The sequence below is a fragment of the Oncorhynchus clarkii genome, chromosome 17 (assembly GCF_045791955.1).
Source record: "Oncorhynchus clarkii lewisi isolate Uvic-CL-2024 chromosome 17, UVic_Ocla_1.0, whole genome shotgun sequence".
Taxonomy (NCBI): domain Eukaryota; kingdom Metazoa; phylum Chordata; class Actinopteri; order Salmoniformes; family Salmonidae; genus Oncorhynchus; species Oncorhynchus clarkii.
The window spans coordinates 51133111-51154949 of record NC_092163.1 but is presented as its reverse complement, the minus strand read 5'-3'; the positions used below and the strand labels follow the sequence as shown (position 1 = coordinate 51154949).

General features: G+C 43.5%; 1 protein-coding gene across 2 annotated transcripts in view; it reads right to left on the bottom strand.

Annotated features, from left to right (window-relative positions):
* The window catches only part of LOC139371055 (guanine nucleotide-binding protein G(i) subunit alpha-2-like), a 119272-nt gene that overhangs the window by 25094 nt on the left and 72339 nt on the right, over positions 1–21839 (bottom strand). The gene's annotated exons all lie outside the window — the stretch shown is intronic.

The window sequence follows — 21839 nt, the reverse complement described above, 5'->3', positions numbered from 1 at the left end:
GAGTATAAACAGTAGTGTCGCTTTGCCTTCAAGCAGAGATGGGGAAGAAAATCAATAGTTACATGTCTCAATATTATTTTTGGATGGCATTATATTTGACTCAAAGTATCGATTTATAAAAAATAAAAGAAAGTCAAGTTTGGACAAACCTACTCATTCAAGTTGTTTTTATTAGATTTTTTTACTATTTTCTACATTGTAGAATAATATTGAAACCATCAAAACTATGAAATGACATATGGATTCATGTGGTAATCAAAAAAGTAACCAAATAGTTGCCACCCTTTGCCTTGATGACAGCTTTGCACACTTGATATTCTCTCCACCAGCTTTATCACCTGGAATGCATGTGACAAGGTGTGCCTTGTTAAAAGTCAATGTGGAATTTCTTTCCTTCTTAATGTGTTTGAGCCAATCAGTTGTGCTACTCAGAAGATAGCCCTATTTGATAGAAGACCAAGTCCATATTACGGCAAGAACAGCTCAAATAAGCAAAGAGAAACAACAGTCCATCATTGCTTAAAGACATGAAGGTCAGTCAATATGGAACATTTCAAGAACTTTGACAGTTTCCTCAAGTGCAGTCGCAAAAGTCATCAAGTGCTATGATGAAACTGGCTCCCATGAGGACCGCCACAGGAAATGAAGACCCAGAGTTACCTCTCCTGCAGAGGATAAGTTCATTAGAGTTACCAGCCTCAGAAATTGCAGCCCAAATAAATTCTTCAGAGAGTTCAAGTAACAGACACATCTCAACATCAACTTTTCAGAGGAGACTGTGTAATAAGGCCTTCATGGTCGAATTGCTGAAAAGAAACCACTACTAAAGGACACCAATAATAAGAAGAGACTTCCTTGGGCCAAAAAACACAAGCAATGGACATTAGACTGGTGGAAATCTGTCTTTTGATCTGACAAGTCCAAATGTGCAATTCCTGGTTCCAACCGCCGTGTCTTTGTGAGACGCAGAGTAAGGTGAACGGATGATCTTCACATGTGTGGTTTCCACCGTGAAGCATGGAGGCGCTGGTGTGGTGGTGCTTTGCTAGTGATTTATTTAGAATTCAAAGCAAACAGTGTTACGCCATCCCATCTGGTTTGCACTTAGTGGGACTATCATTGTTTTTCAACAGGACACCTGTCCCAACACACCTCCATGCTGTGTAAGGGCTATTTGACCAAGCAGAGTTATGGAGTGCTGCATCAGATGACCTGGCTTCAACCCAATTGAGACGGTTTGGAATGACTTGGACAGCAGAATGACAGACAAGCAGCCAACAAGTGCTCTGCATATGTGGGAACTCCTTCAAGACTGTTAGAAAAGCATTCCTCATGAAGCTGGTTGAGAGAATGCCAAGTGTGAAAAGCTGTCATCAGGGCAAAAGGTGGCTACTTTGAAGAAACTAAAACATTTAGATTTGTTTAACACTTTTTGGTTACTACATGATTTCATACATGTTATTTCATAGTTTTGACATCTTTACTGTATGTATGTGTGTGTGTGTGTGTACATGCACACACACTAAAGTATAAACAAAATATGTACATTTTTGGTCCCATGTTTCATGAGCTGAAATAAAATATCCCAGTAATGTTCCATACGCACAAAGCTTATTTCAGATTTTGTGCACAATTTTTTTTACATCCCTGTTAGTGAGCATATCTCCTTTGCCAAGATAATCCATCCACCTGACAAGAGTGGAATATCAAGATTAAACAGCATGAACATTACACAGGTGCACCTTGTGCAGAGACCATTGAAGTGGAATGGGACAACATTCCACAGGCCACAGTCAACAGCCTGATCAACTCTATGTGAAGGAGATGTTGCGCTGCATGAAGCAAATGGTGGTCTCACCAGATACTGACTGGTTTTCTGATCCATGCCCCTACCGTATTTAACAAAAGTTCTGTGACCAACAAATGCATATCTGTATTCCCACTCATGTGAAATCCATCGATTAAGGCCTTATTTATTTCAATTAACTGATGTCCTTATATGAACTGTAACTCAGTCAAATCTAAGAAATTGTTGCATGTTATGTTTATATACTGAAAAATATATCATTTATATTTTGTTAGGTAGCACTAGCTAGTGCTAGTCGTCTGTACCTGTGCCAAAACGCTGGTATTTTCATCCTATAGCTTGTTCTTGATATTCTTTAAAAAAGTAGTGCGCCAAAATGTTCAGTACTTTTAAAATACATGATTGATCAAAACTAACTTTTTTCATGCTCTCTGTAGCAGACATATAGTGATCATTATATTTGAACATCAAGCCGAAACAAAATCGCAGTATCAAACCACAATACATATACAATCGTGAGAATCGCAAAACATATCGTATCGTCAGGCCCCCTGTCCACTCAGTGAGTGAGTCACTCATTCATAGGGTTTCACTGAGTTTCATAACTCCTGTGCCAACAGCACTTCCTGTGTCTAAACTTTAGAGGAACGCTGTCATGTTGTAACCCTCCCTCCCCACAGCCGCTGAGGCAAGGCACTTTATCATCATTAGCTTTGAGTGAAAACGTCTGAGTGCTTTCACAAACAGGATATTCCTGTTCTTATCAGCTCTCATATTTATTTTTGCAGTCCGGCCGGTGGTGAGGTGAGCTCATCTGCCACGGATCTCTCTCTGTCTTGGAGCACTGGCGTGAGCTACACTACACGTCCAAAATTATTTGGACACCTGCTCGAACGTCTCATTCCAAAATCCTGGGCATTAATATGGAGTTGGTCCCCTCTTTACTGCTATAAACAGCCTCCACTCTTCTGGGAAGGCATCCCACTAGATGTTGGAACATTGAATGGAAGCAAGTCCCCGCAGCAGCCACAAAAAACATTATTGAGGTTGGACACTGATGTTGGGCAATTTGGCCTGGCTCGCAGTCGGTGTTCCAATTCATCCCAAAGGTATTCAAGGGGGTTGAGGTCAGGGCTCTGTGAAGGCTAGTCAGGTTTTTCCACACGGATCTCAACAAACCATTTCTGTATGGATCTCGCTTTGTGCATGGTGGCATTGTCATGCTGAAACAGGAAAGGGCCTTCCCCAAACTGTTGCCACAGAGTTTAAAATCACAGAACTGTATACAATGTCATTGTATGCTGTAGCATTAAGATATCCCTTCACTGGAACTAAGGGGCCTAGCCCGAACCATGAAAAACAGTCCCAGACCATTAATCCACCAAATTTTACAGTTGGAACTATGCATTCAGGCAGGCATCCTCCAAACCCAGATTCTTCCGTCGGACTGCCAGATGGTGAATAGTGATTCATCACTCCAGAGAACATGTTTCCACCGCTCCAGAGTCCACATGAACACATTCTCACGTCGAAGTGGCACACGCATACTTGAGTTTATTTTGTATGTACACACGGTTTATACATGAGGCCCCAGGGGTAGAGGAAGAGGAGATGCATTTTACTGGCAGCTGTCAACCGACTGCCTTCATGCTATTTGACTTGTGACTGGAGAAGAGGAGAGAAGGAGAGGCCGTTCAGGAGTGGTAGTGTGGCCAGCCCTGCCTACATCACACATCACGTAGCCTTAAGCAAGACTTAGATCAGGCGCCACAGGAAACGCATTAGGGTATTTTCCACTGTAATGTAGTTGGCTGTCTGGACAAGCTGGCAGGAAGAGAACAGTAGCACTGAGTTAACTGGTCACACAGCGCATGTAAATGATCCACAAACCACAACCATATTCTTCCACCTACAATATGAGCCACTGACATTCTACCTTCCAACACAACAGTGATGTGAATACAAAAACACAGAGCAGCAAATTACAGACCGGTTTCAAATGGAGAGTTTCAGACTAACTGGCCAATCTAGGAGACATGCTCTACTCCATTTCTCATTCTTAGAGGCCACTCTCAGCATACCGTAGTGAGCAAATCACCCTGCAATGAAGCATTCACTCATTTGCTCCAGCATGTGGGCTGAATTGATGAGCTCAAATAAAGAAAAGAGGAGAAGAGGAGATGCATCTCAGGCTCCAAGTCTTGAGCGAGAGGGAACTCAGAAGGAAGTGACTCAGAGACACAGTGGAAAGCGCGTGAGTGTGTGTGTGTGTGTGTGTGTGTGTATGCACCCTTGAGCATCTGTGAGTGGGTGTGTGCGCATGCACTCTATATGGATTCATATTTGCTCAAGTGCATGGTGAGGTTGTAGCAACAACACATCATGAAGAAATTAAATGAGATGTGTGAGCCTATGTTCAGTTTGCCTGACGACTCAAACTGAATTCTTCCGCTGCTCTAGGTTCACTACATACTGTAGGACACTTCAGACTGCCATCGGTGAAGTCATGTGTGGTGACGTCTAAATGATGTGTGTTGTACAAAAGTCAATCAGCGATTGGATGATCTCTAACCAATAAGAGTAGCAAAGCGCCCCTTTAGCCACTTTTCAAAAAGCTGCTTTACCCATGTATGTTCTGGCACAAACCTTCTGTTTCTAGGACCAATCAGAACGGTTAGAATGTGTTTCGTTCTAGAAATCGTCAGGGAGGTAATGAGATCAACAGATTTCAATGTTGGTTTTCCTATAGCAGGGTTCCAAAACATTTTTGTGATTTACATTTTGCAAATATGTTCCCACGTATAATAGAGAGATATAATTGATAACATACAAAATGTATCTGAAATGACTTTCAGACAGATATTATATTTGTTTGGGCTTCGAGGTCAATTTGCTCCGCCATCCTGACCATCCGCCCAAGAAACAAATCGGCCAGCGGCTGAAACCCTGTCCTACAAGATATTCGTCATAACAGAGAGAGTAGACAGACAGAGGAGACAGTGTGCCACCAGAGCCCCTAGAGAGAGTGCTACAGATACAGGTATATGTGTCCAGTGACCACAGAGCCAAGCTGCGAATGCACTTCCGGAGAGTTCATAGAGCTGTTAGCACAGTGGCGTGACTGAACTCTACTGTAGGCCTCTCTCTCACCACACACGCGTTTCCTCCACTGGATCTCCCCCTCTTTCTTTCTCTCACACCATCTCTCCGCGCCATCATGTTGCTGATTGTAAATAGACATTTGGAGTTTGTCCAGTGAAGCTGAGGACATTATGAGATGTAATGACAGGAAGAGTACAACACAGAGGTTTATGACAACAAGAGAGAAGATATTAACTGTACACACACTTATCTCCTTTAGACGGATACCTCGTGTGTGTGTGTGTGTGTGTGTGTGTGTGTGTGTGTGTACTCTAAAAAGGTGTGCCCTCTATTATTTTTTACCCCTGAGCTATGTGAAGGTGACTTTGAAAATCAATACAATGCATCCCCATAAAGAGCACAACTCTCCAACGCTGTGCAGAAACAAAGTGTATACTGTCTTACTTATTTAAATGGAGAAACAGCCAAATTGCCTATGGGGAATGACCAGTTAACCACAATGTAAACTGACTCACTGGTGAAGCTTGAGGTACTACACACACACACACGCACACGCACACACACACAGTTATCATACTGCACTGTTGCTGAGCCATTCTCCTGCATTAATAAATGCACCCTCAGTCAGCGTGCACACACACACACACAGTGTACAAACCAGCAATGCACTGGAGAGCTTTAATATTTCATGTACCTGCAAAAGACCACTATGATGTTCACAGCACACATTTGCATGCCCTCTTGCAGTACAGTCATACACAACCATGTGTGAAAGCACATGCACATAAACACAAGCATACATGAGACTAGTGCAAATACACGTATACAAACACACACTTGACATTCAGACTACAAGTGGAGCCACATAAACATATGCAAGCCTGGTGCCATTTGCTTTTTCAACTAGAACAGGTCTTTTTGAATTCTGTAAAGTCAGTGTGGAAAAGGTGAGAAAATGATCATTGTCTATTAACAATGACAAGCCACCGGTGTCTGACAATCTGGTTGTCAGAGCCCTGTGGCTTGTTATTGTTGATGGTGAAAAAAATGATTGTCTATAAACAATAACAAGCCACAGGGGTCTGACATCCAGATTGTCAGACCCCGGTGGCTTGTCACTGTTGATAGACAATAATTTTTTCACCTCTTCCACACTGACTTTATGGAATTCAAAGCTCTCTGTACCTTGGCAGCAGCTAATGGGGATCCCTAATAAATACAAAAAAACGACCAAAAACAACCCATTCAAACGCTGCCCCAGGCTTCTATCAGCACGGACTCTCAGAGCTTCTCTCGCCCTCCCCTCCAGCTGGAGGAAGGCCACGGTCAGCCCCAATAGGGACTACTGTCTCTAACGAAACAAACAGCCTTAATCACATTCAAACTATAATCACTATTACTTATTCACTTTCACTCTACAAGGAGAAAACGATCTGAGCCTAGGTCCTGACGGTCTCTTTCAACACATCAGCCTTTAAATAAAAGCAGTAAAATGATGGCTGGCCGGTTGTTGGGCAGATGAAAGCTGTGCAGAGGGAAGTTATTACGAGGAGACTGATTTAGTCTTCCTGCCTTATAGCGTGACTCCGATTGGAGGATGAGTGTATGAGTGGATAGGGGGCCACTGAGAGGATAGGGGGCCACAGAGGATGAGTGGATATGGGGCCATTGAGAGGATATGGGGCCATTGAGAGGATATGGGGCCATTGAGAGGATGAGTGGATATAGGGCCATTGAGAGGATATGGGGCCATTGAGAGGACGAGTGGATAGGGGGCCATTGAGAGGATATAGGGCCATTGAGAGGATATGGGGCCATTGAGAGGACGAGTGGATAGGGGGCCATTGAGAGGATATGGGGCCATTGAGAGGATATGGGGCCATTGAGAGGATATGGGGCCATTGAGAGGATGAGTGGATAAGGGGCCATTGAGAGGATGAGTGGATATAGGGCCATTGAGAGCGTCCCTCTACTAAAATAAAAGCATGATGACAGTGGCATGGGGAGACAGTGGTTGTTCTCTGTAGGTTTCTGTAACACCGATCCCTGTGGTTATTATTGCTCCACACACTGTCCAGCCCCCTCATATCTGTGGCTAATGCTGCCTTACTACAGCATTTCCCTATGGACTAGCAGAGCCCTACAGTGACAGCCTGGGTTTCAGTTAGCTGGTAATCAACGGTTTTTGGCCGATAAAATAAACTAATTGTCAGGGCTGCCCTGCTGCTGAGGAGAGAGAAAGCGTGGCCTTGGCCAAGGCTACTGTTGATTGCGAAGATGGAGACCTTTTTTATTTCAAGAAAAACAAAAAAGTGAAAAGCCTACAAGACAGGGCACCAGACTGCAACCAATTAGTCACCCTAGTGACCCTTTGACTTGGCTGTGAGAGTTTAAAAAAAATTATACGGTTGCGTCGGTGCTGGCTACACATTCATTCACCTAGATAAAAACTTCCTATTGGCCTCCTGATGCCATCCCAGTGCTAGAGGCGTCACTACAGATCCGGGTTCGATCTGGGACTGTGTCGCAGCCGGCCGCGACCGGGAGACTATGAGGCGGCACACAATTGGCCCAGCATCATCCGGGTTAGGGGAGGGTTTGGCCGGCCGGGATGTCCTTTTCCCATCACACTTACACGACTCCTTGTGGCGGCCGGGCGCATGCAAGCGGACTTCAGTCGCCAGCTGTACAGTGTTTCCTCCGCATTGGTGCGGCTAGTTTCCGGGTTATGAGACAAGAGTAACTACCAATTGGATATCATGAAATTTATATAATAAAAAAATGTAAAAAAAATTAAAAAGGTTAAAAGTACCCCCCAAAAAACGCCCTATTTTATTAAAAGGCTAAAACCATGATTTGGTCAAACAAAGTACTTTATCCTCATGATTCCTGTAATGAAAGTGTCTGCCAGTCCCCGTTTCGCTAGGATCTGCTGCTGTGTCGAGCGAGCCACTCGCTCTCCATTACAGGGGGGAAAAATGCTCCGGGACCATTTTAAAATGTAATTGCTGGGAAAACACAGCTATCCTGTTGTCACAGATAGAAAGCTGAGAACATCCTCGATCTGTGGGTATACTATTTATTTATCAACGGCTCTCAGTCTCCGGACTTGAACCCCATTGAAAACCTGTGGTTTGATTTGAAGTGGGCAGTTGATAAAGGCAGATGAACAATATCAAGGATCTGGAAAGATTCTGTATAGAGGAATGGTCTAATATACCTCCCAATGTGTTCTTCAATCTCATAAAACATATTAGAAAAATGCTCAGTGTCGTTATCCTCGCAAGGGGAGGGTCGCTGGACTATTGAAAACATCCTCCATCTTTGAGGATTTGTTTTTATTACTTGTTAAACAAAATCAGAACAATTTAATTAGTATAAAATAATATACTTTTCCCTTTTTTGTGTGCATACAATACAGCTCAGTATTTATTTTATACAGTCTTAAATCAAGGGTGCCAATAATTTTGTACCTGACTGTATATTAAATGGGCAGACAGTGGGAGTACACTGCACTTGAGGATGAAAGTACTTTGTTTGACCAAATCACGGTTTTAGCCCCTTTTTTGGGTACTTTTAACCCCTTTTTTTCTCCCCAATTTCATGATATCCAATTGGTAGTTAGTCTTGTCTCATCGCTGCAACTCCTGTACGGACTCAGAAGAGACGAAGGTCGAGAGCCATGCGTCCTCAGAAGCACGACCCCGCCAAGCCGCACTCCTTGACACACTGCTCGCGTAACCCGGAAGCCAGCCGCACCAATGTGACAGAGGAAACACTGTGCAGCTATACCAGGAGATTTCAGGTATATGAGGAAAATACTGTCCACTGCCAAGCAACCACTCAATGGAGGAGATAGTTGTGGTCGCATCCATTGGCTAAAGCTGAGTAGGGAGGGCATTTTCCAAAAAGTGTGAAAGAGGGAAAAAGAGGGGCAAGGGAAACGGGCCAGCTCAGCTGAATGAGATTAGAGAGGATTTGAATGTCCGTCACACTTACCTCACGTCCCCCTTATTGATTAAACAAAAAGGATTGAGAGGAGTATGCGTGGAGTATGTGTGTGTGTGTAAGGGGAGGTCATTTGTCTGATGCGGGCAGAAGGGGGGGGTCTCCTTTACTCCAGTGGGCACCCTGGAAGGCTCCGAAAAGTTGGTTGTGCTCCCTGCCTCTGCTCCAGTCCTCCCTTTCCTGTCCCTGCCAAAACCCAGGAAATTGCCTCATTATCAAAATCAGGCCCAGTGTGGACTCGCAGGGGAGGAGAGGGAGGACTGGAGCAGAGGCAGGGAGCACAAACAACATATAGGAGAATGTGCCAGAGGTGGCTGTGCCAGGGTGCCCACTGGAGTAAATGAGACCCAGCTGCAGCAGTACAGAGCCAGGTCTATGAAGGGTAGAGCGAAAACAACACTGAGCACTGACATTATCACAGCAGCCAGGGAGAGTGGCAGCTCACTAATGCACAGTTCGAAGGAGTTGTGGAGCTGGGAGCTGTTCTAGAGAACATGGGTACAATACAGATGCAATAACACACCCCAACACACAGCAACAGACAAAGAAACAAAAACAGACAAGCTCACACGCACACTTAACTCACCTGTCCTGGTGGGCTAATCAATATTGTATCTTTTGCAAAAAACACGTGGGACTCCATGTCTCAGGAGAGGAGCCAGAGCTGGCCGTACAAAGGGGCTGTTTATATTGTGAGGTGCCTGATAGCACACAGTTCCCGTCTGAGCACCCAACCCACATAGCTACAACACTAATAGCATAAGGGGAAACTATTGATCCCTGAGGTAGAGGAAGACATAAAAAACAATCTCTATATTTGACCCGAGGGAGGGAGCAGGCTCTCATTAATTAAAATGCATACACTGGGTGGTTAGGGAGAGGCTGTGGCCCTTATTATAGGCCTACGTGGGACTTATTGATTAATGCTCTGTGCTTTATTAGGGCTCTGAGGAGCCTGCATAACAGTAATTGGCCGTGGACCGAGAAAACAGCAGGGCTGATGAGGGCTCAGGTCTTGGTAAATGAGGATTATATTATAAGAGCAACTGTAGCTAGAGTATAAGACAAGAAAAACATGGCCACTTGTGTTGCCATCCTGTGGATCACTACTGTTAACAGGTTGCCGGTATTTCCAAGTGACTGCCGGTATTGGTAACAGCCAGATGCTGTCATCCAGCGTTGGCTTCATTTCAGAACGTCCATATCCACAAGGTTTCTAACAATAGGTAAATGCTAAGAGTTTTAATAATAGAAGGCATTGATCTATTCAACAGCACTTCAATTGAAAAATTGTATGGTTGAGAGGGATGAGGCAAAAGGTATGGCAAACGAGTCTGGCAGCACAACAGATTGGCAAACGTACTGCAAATTGAGAAATCATGTGACTAATCGAAATAAAAAGAACAAGCTGTACTATGAAACAAAAATAAATGACATTTAAAAAAATGATAGTTAAAGCTTTGGAGCACGTTAAATGAAATCTTGGCCACAAGGGCAAACTCAGCTCCATCATTCATTGAATCAGATGGCGCATTTGTCACAAAACCCAAACTCACGCCAATTACTTTAATTATTGTTATTTTTTTTAATTTTTTTTTTTAACTCTGTTTATTAAGTTTTGAACATACACACACACACAGACAAGACAAAGCAATATAAATAATATACTCAACTAGAAAAAAAAATACAAATAAAAATACAAATAAAAAAATAGCATTAAAGATACCATACTTTAGACAAGTTAAACACACCAGGCAGAAGGCTACAGAGGTTAAAGGGCAATATATAGTACAGGGACAGGGCAAACATCTCACCATTGTTCCTGTAAACAGTCAAGGGATAAGGGTGGAGAAATGCAACCACTCACAGAGAGTCATGACCACAGACCGACCATCCACTGGACAAAAAAAAAAAAGTTTACAATGCTTTAAAATAAAAACAATTAAATGATTATTCATTTAGGCGTGAACAAAATGTAAAAATAACTGGGAAAAACAAGCTCACACTTCAGTCTCTGCCTGGGCAAGATGAACAAGGCATCTGCGGACCACTTAAGTCACAGACTTATTTTAGTATTAATTGGAATGCCATCAGAGGATGGACTGTTTAAAGTAAGACCGGAATGGAGCCCAAGCCTCATCAAACAGTTTGGGGTTCCCACGTGAATTGAATTTAATTTTTTCTAGTTTCAGAGAGCACAACACATCCCTCACCCAATATTTATAAGATGGGGGAGCTGCCATCTTCCAGTTCTGTAGTATTAGACGTCTAGCTAAAAGAGTTGTATAAGCAACAGTGTCCGACTGGATTCTTGATAGGGGGGTACCCATGGGCAATACTCCAAAAAGGGCTGTAAGGGGAGACGGATCTATAACAGTGTCATATATATCAGAGAAACATTTAAATATTAATTCCCAGAAACCTGACAGTTTATGACAGCCCCAAAACATATGCAACAGTGTGGCTGGTTACACCTTACATCTGACACAGGTAGGATCAAAATCAGAGAATATTCTTCCAAGTTTGGCCCCCGACCAGTGGATACGGTGAACCACCTTGAATTGAATGAGGCTGTGTCTAGTGCTAAAAGAGGACGAGTGCACCCTGTGCAGCACAGATTCCCAGGCGTCTTCCCCAAGTTCCTCCCCCAAATCCTTTTCCCATCGAGTCTTTAAAGGCACCAAAGAAGGGTTCTGTAAGTCATGAATGATTGCATATACATCTGAAATTGCGCCCCTAGGAAGTTTGTTCAGCTCCAAGATGCTCTCTATAGCTGTATTCGCAGGCCTATTGGGAAATCCAGGTGTGTTAGCCCTGACAAAGTTTCTAATCTGGAGATAGCAGAAAAAGTGGGATTGGGGGAGATTGAACTTTTCCTGCAGCTGAGAAAAAGAGGCAAATGTACCATCAAAGAATAATTGGGCTAGCGAGGAAAGGCCTAGTGAGTGCCAAATGCCAAAAGCCCCATCATTCAAAGATGGAGGAAATAAAATGTTCTGGTTGATTGGGCCTGATAGAGAAAAGCCTCGGAGGCTAAAGGCTAAACGGAACTGATTCCAAATTTTAAGAGACTGCTTTACAATTGGGTTGGCACACCTTTTGCCTAGGGACACTGGGAGAGACGAGCACAGCACAGAGGAAAGTGCTGCAGGTTTACACGATTCAGACTCCATCTGGACACAGAGTGGTCTAGGGCCAGTAGGATCAGTCTGCAGCCAGTACAGAACGGCTCTAAAATTTGCAGCCCAGTAGTATGTCTGAAAATTTGGTAGAGCTAAACCCCCCAATGACCTAGGCTTCTGTAAATGTTTTCTACCAATCCGTGGTACCTTGCCATCCCAAATAAAATGCATGAATGTTTGATCCAGTGAAATAAAAAAAGATTTTGGAATAAAAATGGGTAAACATTGAAATAGATATAGAAATTTGGGCAACACATTCATTTTAATGACATTAATCCTTCCGATAAGAGAAAGGGGTAGCGAATTCCAAAAAGTAAAAGATTGTTTCAATCTGTCTGCTAGAGCAACAAAGTTTTCCTGAAACAAATTTGAATATTTCCTTGTCACTTTTACTCCCAAGTAAGTGAATTGATCCCGGACAATCCTAAACTGAGAACTTGTGAAAGAGCACTTTAAAGCAGCCTTATTTACAGGAAAAAGCTCACTCTTGCCTAGATTCAGCTTGTACCCTGAGATTGATCCAAACTTTTTAAGAACAGATAGGGCACGTGGCAATGAGGTATCGGGATTGGAGATAAACAAAAGGAGGTCGTCAGCATATAGCGAGACTTTCTGCTCCCAGCCCGCCCTGATTATGCCTTGAATGGCATCATTAGAGCGTAGTGCAATGGCGAGAGGCTCGATTGCCAAAGCAAACAACAAGGGGGAGAGTGGGCAACCCTGTCTGGATCCGCGGTGCAAGGGAAAATAGTCAGAGGACAAGTTATTAGTCCGCACCGAAGCCATGGGGGAAAAATAAAGAATCTTTATCCACGCAATGAATTTGGGGCCAAAGCCAAATCTATAAAGGGCAGCTGTTAGGTAGTCCCACTCAACGCGGTCAAACGCTTTTTCGGCATCAAGTGAGACCACCACCTCCGGGTCCCCCGACGCTGGGGAGTACAGTATATTCATAAGGCGCCTAATATTGAAAAATAAATGCCTATTTCTCACAAAGCCAGTCTGGTCAGAGTGTATTACTTGGTGCAGCAAGCCTTCCATACGGATGGCTAAAAGCTTAGCTAGGATTTTGTAATCACAGTTTAAAAGCGAGATTGGGCGATAGGATCCACATTCCAGGGGGTCTTTGTTTTTCTTTAGTAGTAATGAAATTGAAGCCTGATAAAGACTAGGCGGCAGCTTTGAAGTATTGAGGCACTCTGCAAATAGTCGGGACAAGAATGGGCAAAGCAGACCAGAAAACGTCCTGTAAAATTCGGTTGGAAAACCGCCCGGACCCGGTGATTTACCACTTTTCATTGCGGACACTGCTGTTGCAATCTCCTCAAGCGTAAATTCTTCTTCTAGACAGTCATGGGAGTCTGTATCAATTGAAGGCATATTCAAGCCATTAAAGAAGGAGTCAATCAGCGAAGGGTCTTGAGGGGATTCAGAGGTGTATAGCGCAGAGTAAAATTGTTTAAATTGATCATTGATCTCTTTATGTATAACTGTGGTGGCACCAGACGGGGTCCTTATTTGTGGGATTAGCCGTGAGGCCTCAGATTTACGGATCTGATGTGCAAGGAGTTTACTGGCCTTGTCGCCTTGTTCATAGACTTTGTATCGAGCTCGCAAGAGTAACTGTTCAGCTTGCCTGGTAGAAAGCTCATCAAATTCAGATTGGAGTAGTTGGCGCTCTTTATGCAGATCAGAGGAAGGATCCGTAGCATACTTCTCATCCAATGTGGCTATGGACTCGCTCAGGTCCCGAAGTCGCTGGGAGCGAACTCTGTTTTGGTTGGCTGTATAAGAAATAATTTGGCCACGTAGGTATGCTTTGAGAGACTCCCATATGGTAGAGCAGGACATACCTGGTGTTGAATTAGTTTCTAGGAATAAGGTAATTTCAGAAGAAATGAAATTGACAAACTCCTTATCTGAGAGTAAAATGGGGTTGAGACGCCATTGATAACACCTAGGAGGTCGCTGGGGAAACTCTAGTTCAAGCACTAATGGTGAATGGTCAGAGATAACAATACTCTCGTAAGTACACTGCCGAAGGTTAGGCAGAAGTTCTTTGTCCAAAAATAAGTAATCAATCCGGGAGTATGTTTGATGAACATGAGAATAAAAGGAATACTGTCTATCTGTAGGATGTAGGAAACGCCAGGCCTCAAACATAGCATATTTCTGAAGAAAGGATTGAATAAGTAGGGCACATTTAGATGGGCCTGTATTTGTTTGTGAGGACTTGTCCAGAACTGGGGACATTTTACAGTTGAAATCCCCCCCTAAAATCAACAAATGAGAATCTAAATTGGGAATAGCAGACAGAAAGGAAGAAATGAAACTTGTGTCATCCCAATTGGGAGCATAAACACTAGCCAAAACAAGAGGGGTAGAAAACAGTTCACCAGTTACTATGACGTATCGTCCCTTAGGATCAGCAATAACCTCAGAAGCTACAAAGGGAGTAGCTTTATCAACCAGAATAGCAGCACCTCTTGATTTACTATGAAAGTTTGAGTGGAACACTTGACCAACCCAGTCCTTACGCATCCTAAAATGCTCACCAGTCCTCAAGTGAGTCTCTTGTAGAAATGCAATATTTGCATTCAAACCCTTTAAGTGTGTCAACACCCTCTTACGCTTCACCGGGTTGTTAACCCCTTTGGTATTCCAAGAAATGTACTTGATCGTATTATTTCGGCCCCTCTGGGCATTCCCGTTATTCAACCCTGTCATTAGAGCATAGAATGGAAAAGCAATGAGCGCCCAAAACCCCCAGAATAACTTGTCTCAGAGTAATAATGTACGGTGGTAAATGTTTGGAAAAAGTACAGAAAAAAAAAAAAAAAAAAAAAAAACTAAAAAGACAGAATGACAACATTAGAACTGAACAATTCAACCTGCCCCCCCCCCCACCCCCTCCCCCCATCCCAGACAATACCTCCCCAAACGAGGTACAAGCCTAAATAATATGTTATCTTCGCACAGTATGTCTGTGAGAGTGCGGTCTTAAACCTAAACCCACAGTCCCGCTCTTTAAAGTCGCGTTTTGTTCGTGGATCAAGCAGCAAAAAGAAAGATTTGTATGTATTTTTTCAAATAAAAAAAAGGCGAATCCCTTGTGCAAACGGAATGACAAAAGCACCACTTGTAGATGTATATAATTGTATTCCCCGTCTTATAACAGGCATTGAGAGAAAATAAATAAAATGTATAAAGGCTCTCAGCCAAAAATCTAATTTGAAGTAAGGAAATCATAGTTAGACAATCCAAAATAATAGTAATTATAATAGTAGTCTAGTTGAAGCTGAGACAGTTTACAACCAATACCAAAAAACTATGTGTGCTCACACACGTTGAACGTTTGCTGGGCATAAATGACGCTCAAAACTTTTAAAATTAAAGTGAGGCCCCAGAAACCGTGTAGCCTCGGGAGACATTTACTGTTTACTGGGTCAATACAAACGGATGCAGTAAACTAATAACCAAAACTATTTTGAGTCACTGAGACAATGTGTAAACAAACTAAATAGGTGAGCGAGATAAGGCACGCACACTAGATAATCAAAACCTTAGATCACATCAAATAAGCCTGAATAGTTTCACCAACTATACAAGACTAGCCTGTTATATCTAAACATAATTGTACCACAAGTGGGTTACTTACAATCCACACTGTGAGCATATTCAAGACTTCTTGATGTGACGCTGAATGTGAGCCATAGCCTCATCCGGAGATTCAAATGTGTGGTCTTTACCCTCATGAGATATCCATAAACGGGCCGGGAATCGCAGTCCATACTTCACACTTGGATGGTCCCGAAGTACTCGTTTGGCCTGTCCGAAAGCTGCGCGCTGCCTGGAAACAGTGGGGGAGTAGTCCTGGTAAATGGAAAAGCGCTGTCCTTGAAAACTCAGAGGTATTGCGGGCTCGTCGGAGGATCTCCATCTTCTCATGAAAAAAGTGCACTCGAAGAATTATGTCACGGGGCCTCTCCCCATCCCGGGGCTTTGGGCGCAGCGACCGGTGGGCTCGATCAATCAGGGGCTTTTCATCTAAGGCAAGAACATCCTTCAGCAGCCCTGAAACGAAATCCGTGGCGCGATGCATTTCCGCGGACTCTGGGATTGATACAAGTCTCAGATTATTGCGGCGAGAGAATCCCTCTAAACTCACACAGCTCTCCTTCACCTTTTTCAAATCCGCAGCTAGTCGTTTAACTTCAGTCTCCAGGGATGTAGTTAAATCGGAGACATTAGTAGCGGAGGCCTCCAGTGCTGCAATCGTTGTAGTGTGTGACGCAGTTGTTGTTTTGAGTAATGTAATTGCCGGCACAGTCTCGTTCCGCAGGATGGTTAAATCTGCTTTTAAAGTATCAGAAACCTCCTGTATTCTGGCCTCAATCGTAGCAACCACCTGTGTTTTCATTTCAACTATCTCAGAGCGTAGTAGTTTGATGGCTTGGAGAATGTTCATTTCAGCGCCGCCAGGCCAAGCCGCGCCCCCGGGTAAAGTGTGCGTCCCCGGGCCCTCAGACTCAGGGGAGGGCGGTGATGAGAGCGGGTCTTGTAGGCCGGGTTTTCTCAAAGTCATGCTCTTGGCCTTATGTTTGGTCGACATGCTGACATTCGGAAGCAAAGTAGTCTTGGTTTTTACGGAAAGGGATCACCAAATTAATATTTGAAAATAAATACGGTTCTGCTGCAGAATTCACATAAACTTTAAGAATACCACGGGAGCAAACGGAGAACACGTCAGTCACACATGGCGTCCCCTACCATCCCCCAAAACTTTAATTATTTTTTAACTTGCAAGATTAGCAAATTTAGGCATGACATGCCAGCAACAACTGCTGAAAATACACATCCAAGTATAATTGACCAAATGATGAAAGACGAGCACTGTACTATTGAATTCAGTAAAGTGAGTGTGGATGTGATGAATGATGTACTGTTTAATCTTTTGTCATATATTTAATGTAAGCGCCTTAATGTGTTTAGACCCCAGAAAGAGCAGCTGAATGGGGATCCCTAATAAATACAAATCAATTCACAGGTTTGTTGAAACAAAGAATAATAGCAGTGTTGCAGTTTCAATGCCAGTCGTTCCAAGGAGACACTGTCTGTCCTGCTTGTCTGTTCAGTCTAGTGAACTTATCAAGGGCTAACACAGACAAATGGTTGAGGGAAAGTATTATATTGACGCTGACCCTCAAGCTCTAAGCAGTGTTTTTGTATACTTTGTATACAGAACCTGCATGTAATACTACAGCGGTTAGTTTTATTATTTCACCTTTATTTAATCAGGTAGGCTAGTTCTCATTTACAACTGCAACCTGGCCAAGATGAAGCAAAGCGACAAACAGAGTTACACATGGAATAAACAAACAGATAATAACACAACAGAACAAATAGTATATGTACAGTGTGTGCAAATGAGGTAATATAAGGGAGGTAAGGCAATAAATAGGATATAGCGGCAAAATAATTTCAATTTAGAAATTAAAACACTGGAGTGATAGATGTGCAGAAAATGAATGTGCAAGTAGAGATACGGGGGGTGCAAAGAAGCAAAAAAAAAAAGGGGGATGGGAATGAGATTGTTGGATGGGCTATTTACAGATGGGCTATGTACAGGTGCAGAGATCTGTGAGATGCTCTGACAGCTGGTGCTTAAAGTTAGTGAGGGAGATACGAGTCTCCAGCTTCGGTGATTTTTGCAATTCGTTCCAGTCAATGGAAGCAGAGAACTGGAGAGACTACCAGAGGTCCGGACAACAGGCCCTCCGATTTGACACAAGGAACTCTGATAGAGAAGTAGTTGGTAAACCAGGTGAGGCAGTCATTTGAGAAACCAAGGCGGTTGAGTCTGCTGATAAGAATGTGGTGATTGACAGAGTCGAAAGCCTTGGCCAGGTCGATGAATACAGCTGCACAGTATTGTCTCTTATCAATGGCGGTTATGATATCGTTTAGGACCTTGAGCGTGGCTGAGGTGCACCCATGACCAGCTCGGAAACCAGATTGAATAGCGGAGAAGGTACCCTGGGATTCAAAATAGTCGGTGATCAGTTTAACTTGGATTATAAAGACCTTAGTAAGGCAGGGTAGGATAGATATAAGTCTGTAGCAGTTTGGGTCTAGAGTATCTCCCCCTTTGAATAGGGGGATGACCGCGGCAGCTTTCCAATCTTTGGGAATCTCAGACGATACTAAAGCGAGGTTGAACAGGCTAGTAATAGGGGTTGCAACATTTTCACGGATCATTTTAGAAAGAGAGGGTCCAGATTGTCTAGCCCAGTTGATTAGTAAGGGTCCAGATTTTGCAGCTCTTTCAGAACATCAGCTATCAGGATTTGGGTGAAGGAGAAATGGGGAGGCTTGGGCAAGTTGCTGTGGGGGGTGCAGGGCTGTTGACCAGGGTAGGGGTAGCCAGGTGGAAAGCATGGCCAGCCGTAGATCAATTATTATGGATTTATCCGTGGTGAGTGTTTCCTAGCCTCAGTGCAGTGGGCAGCTGGGAGGAGGTGCTCTTATTCTCCATGGACTTTACAGTGTTCCAGAACTTTTTGGAGTTCGTGCTGCAGGATGAACATTCTTCCCTGAAAAGTTGCATATTGCGGGGGCTATTCAAAGCTAATGCCGTACGCCACAGGATGTTTTTGTACTGGTCAAGGGCAGTTAGGTTATCACATCCAACAATATGTCTAGGAAAATATTTTTACTTCCAGAGGCAGCGAGACAGTGATTGAGTTGTTCAGATCTTTCAGCAAAGGGGGATGTTTTGGGGTCATAGAAAGTCTACCTAAAATAGACAGATTGCCCAGCTATGCCATTGACATAGCAGAGAGTTGGAAAGATGGCTGTGATCTGAGTCAGCAGGAGAGGAGCTGATAAGTCATTAGTTGTCTGTACAGAACTCTGTAGCAAACTGGGTTGAACCCTCGGTTGCCTCCTCACTTGGCACTGCTTGTGAATGAAGCCTTTTATACTAGGCTATGCCTGTGGGTGTATTAGCCTAGCATATCACTAGCACCCTGAATATTGCCTATATGTCGGTTGCTGTGTTAGTGTGTAGCTAGTTTTGTTGCATGATTAGAGGGTGGTGACAATCGGAGCTGAACACCTCCACATATCCTTCACTACCCCTGTACTGTGACTGGTCGCATTCATTACCACTAATACAGCTCTCTGGCCGCTGTCTGTTGTTTAGTGTGACACAGCACTATACTCTATATGAATAGGTTGTGTGGTGTTAAATGTGTTTTTTGCATATACCAGTCCCCCTGAGACACCATTGGAGAGTGGGGCCATGGCCAGGGATTAGCCCTTACTGACAGCGACCCTGGAGCAATTAGGGTCAAGTGACTTGCTCAAGGGCAGATTGACAGATTTTTCACCTAGTCTGCTTTTCAGTTACTCACTTTAACTGCTAGGCTACCTGCCAGATTTGCTGAAACAAGGAATAATGGCAGTGTTGTACAGTAGTTTCAAGGCCAGTCGTTTCAAGGAGACACTGCCTGTCCTGCTTGTCTGTTCAGTCTAGTAAACTTATCAGGAGCTAACAGAGAAATGGTTCTGAGGGAAAGTATTGTATCGATGCTGACCTTCCTCAAGGTCTATTTTTTTATACCTTTAACTAGGAAAGTCAGGGAAGAACAAATTCTTATTTACAATGACCCCTACACCGTCCAAACCCAGACGACGCTGGGCCAATTGTTCGCCGCCCTATGGGACTACCAATCACTGCCGGTTGTGATACAGCCTGGATTCGAACCAGGGCGTCTGTAGTGATGCCTCCAACACAGATGAAGTGCCTTAGATTGCTGCACCACTCGGCTCTAAGCAGTGTTTTTCAAAGACGTTGTATACAGCATTTGCATGTACTACTACAGCTGTTTATCACATCCAACAATGTGTCTACCTGCCACCCTGTATATATGTAACCCGGAGCTTTGTGGTTGGTGCAGCCAGGCGTTCGGAGTTAAGTGGTGTGCTTCCTCTTTGCCATAGCATCTCTTCCCCCTTTGTCCGACTATGCCAAGAGGAGTTATAGTTGTGCTTTACATCATCATCATCATCATCAACTGCTTTCTCTCATCTGTCCCCAACAGGGGGATGGATGCAGTTCCACTTGCCATTGTGTCGCCATCCTATATCCTCCAACATTCAAATGATGCCATGGTTGAGTATCTGTGCTTTCCATGGCAGGATGTTGGTGTTGGCTCTGTGTGTCTCTCTCTCCTGGTAGAGCTGAGAGGGGGACAAAGGCAGCAGTGATGGGGCTCGTGCTGGCACAGAGCACAGGGACACTACTGTTGATTGTCATTTAGGCCACTGCCACCTCACATCCCCTCAGTCACATCCCCTGACTGTCTTCATCTGTGATTATCAAAGCAACCTCGCCAAGTCACCCTGCATCACTTAGTGGCCGACACAGAGGTGGACAGAACATATAGAAGATGACAAGGTCCAAGTACCGTAGAAGTTAGTAATTTACCAGTCTTGAACATGGAGCTCAGTGAGATGACTTTGGGCAAGATTCCCAGACACAGATTAAGCCTAGCCTACTAAAAATCTACATTTTTAGTCCTGGACTGGATTTAATCTGTCTGGAAAAACCGCTCTAGAAGTTAGAAGCAGCAGTATAATCTAAATGTAACTGAAGTACAAGCACTCCAGCAGTTGTTGATTGTGATTGTGTCGGTCTTGGTACAGATCTCCATTGTGATGTTAAAAAATATATATATTATAATCAGTGGGATCACATGTATAAACAAAGAATAAATGAAAATACAAAACATGGATGAAATTGATTATTTACACATGCACTGTACTACTGAGAGAAAAAGAGTACAATACTTGGAGAACAGAGACATTTCTTAATGCTGATTTTAATCAGGCTTTTCTGTGATCAGGATAAACAAGTTTTCAAAATGATCCAATATACTAAATACAAGCTGGTTGTTTTGCTGCAGTCATACTGTTAGGTATAGGACATTTATACTGTATTTGTTATCGCTACGAATGAACAATATACAGTACCAGTCAAAAGTTGACCCCTTTTTACTATTTTATACATTGTAGAATAAGAGTGAAGACATCATAATTATGAAATAACATATGGGAATCATGTAGTAACCCCAAAATTTCAACAAATCAAAATATATTTTATATTTGAGATTCTTCAAAGAAGCCACCCTTTGCCTTGACAGCTTTGCACACTCTTGGCATTCTCTCAAACAGCTTCATGAGGAATGCTTTTCAACAGTCTTGTCAGAGGAGTTCCCACATATGCTGAGCACTTGTTGGCTGTTTTCCCTTCACTCCAACTGATCCCAAACCATCTCAATTGGGTTGAGGTTGTGTGATTGTGGAGGTCAGATCATCTGATGCAGTACTCCATCACCCTCCCTTTTGGTCAAATAGCCCTTACGAAGCCTGGAGGTGTGTTGGGTCATTGTCCTGTTGAAAAACAAATGATCGTCCCACTAAACGCTAAACAGATGGGATGGCGTATTGCTGAAGAATGCTATGGTAGCCACGCTGGTTAAGTGTGCCTTGAATTCTAAATAAAATCACTGACAGTGTCACCAGCAAAGCACCCCCACACCATCACACCTCCTCCTCCATGCTTCACAGTGGGAACCGCGGAGATCATCTGTTCACCTACTCAGCATTTCACAAAGACACAGCAATCTCACATTTGGACTCAGACCAAAAAGGACAGATTTCCACCGGTCTAACGT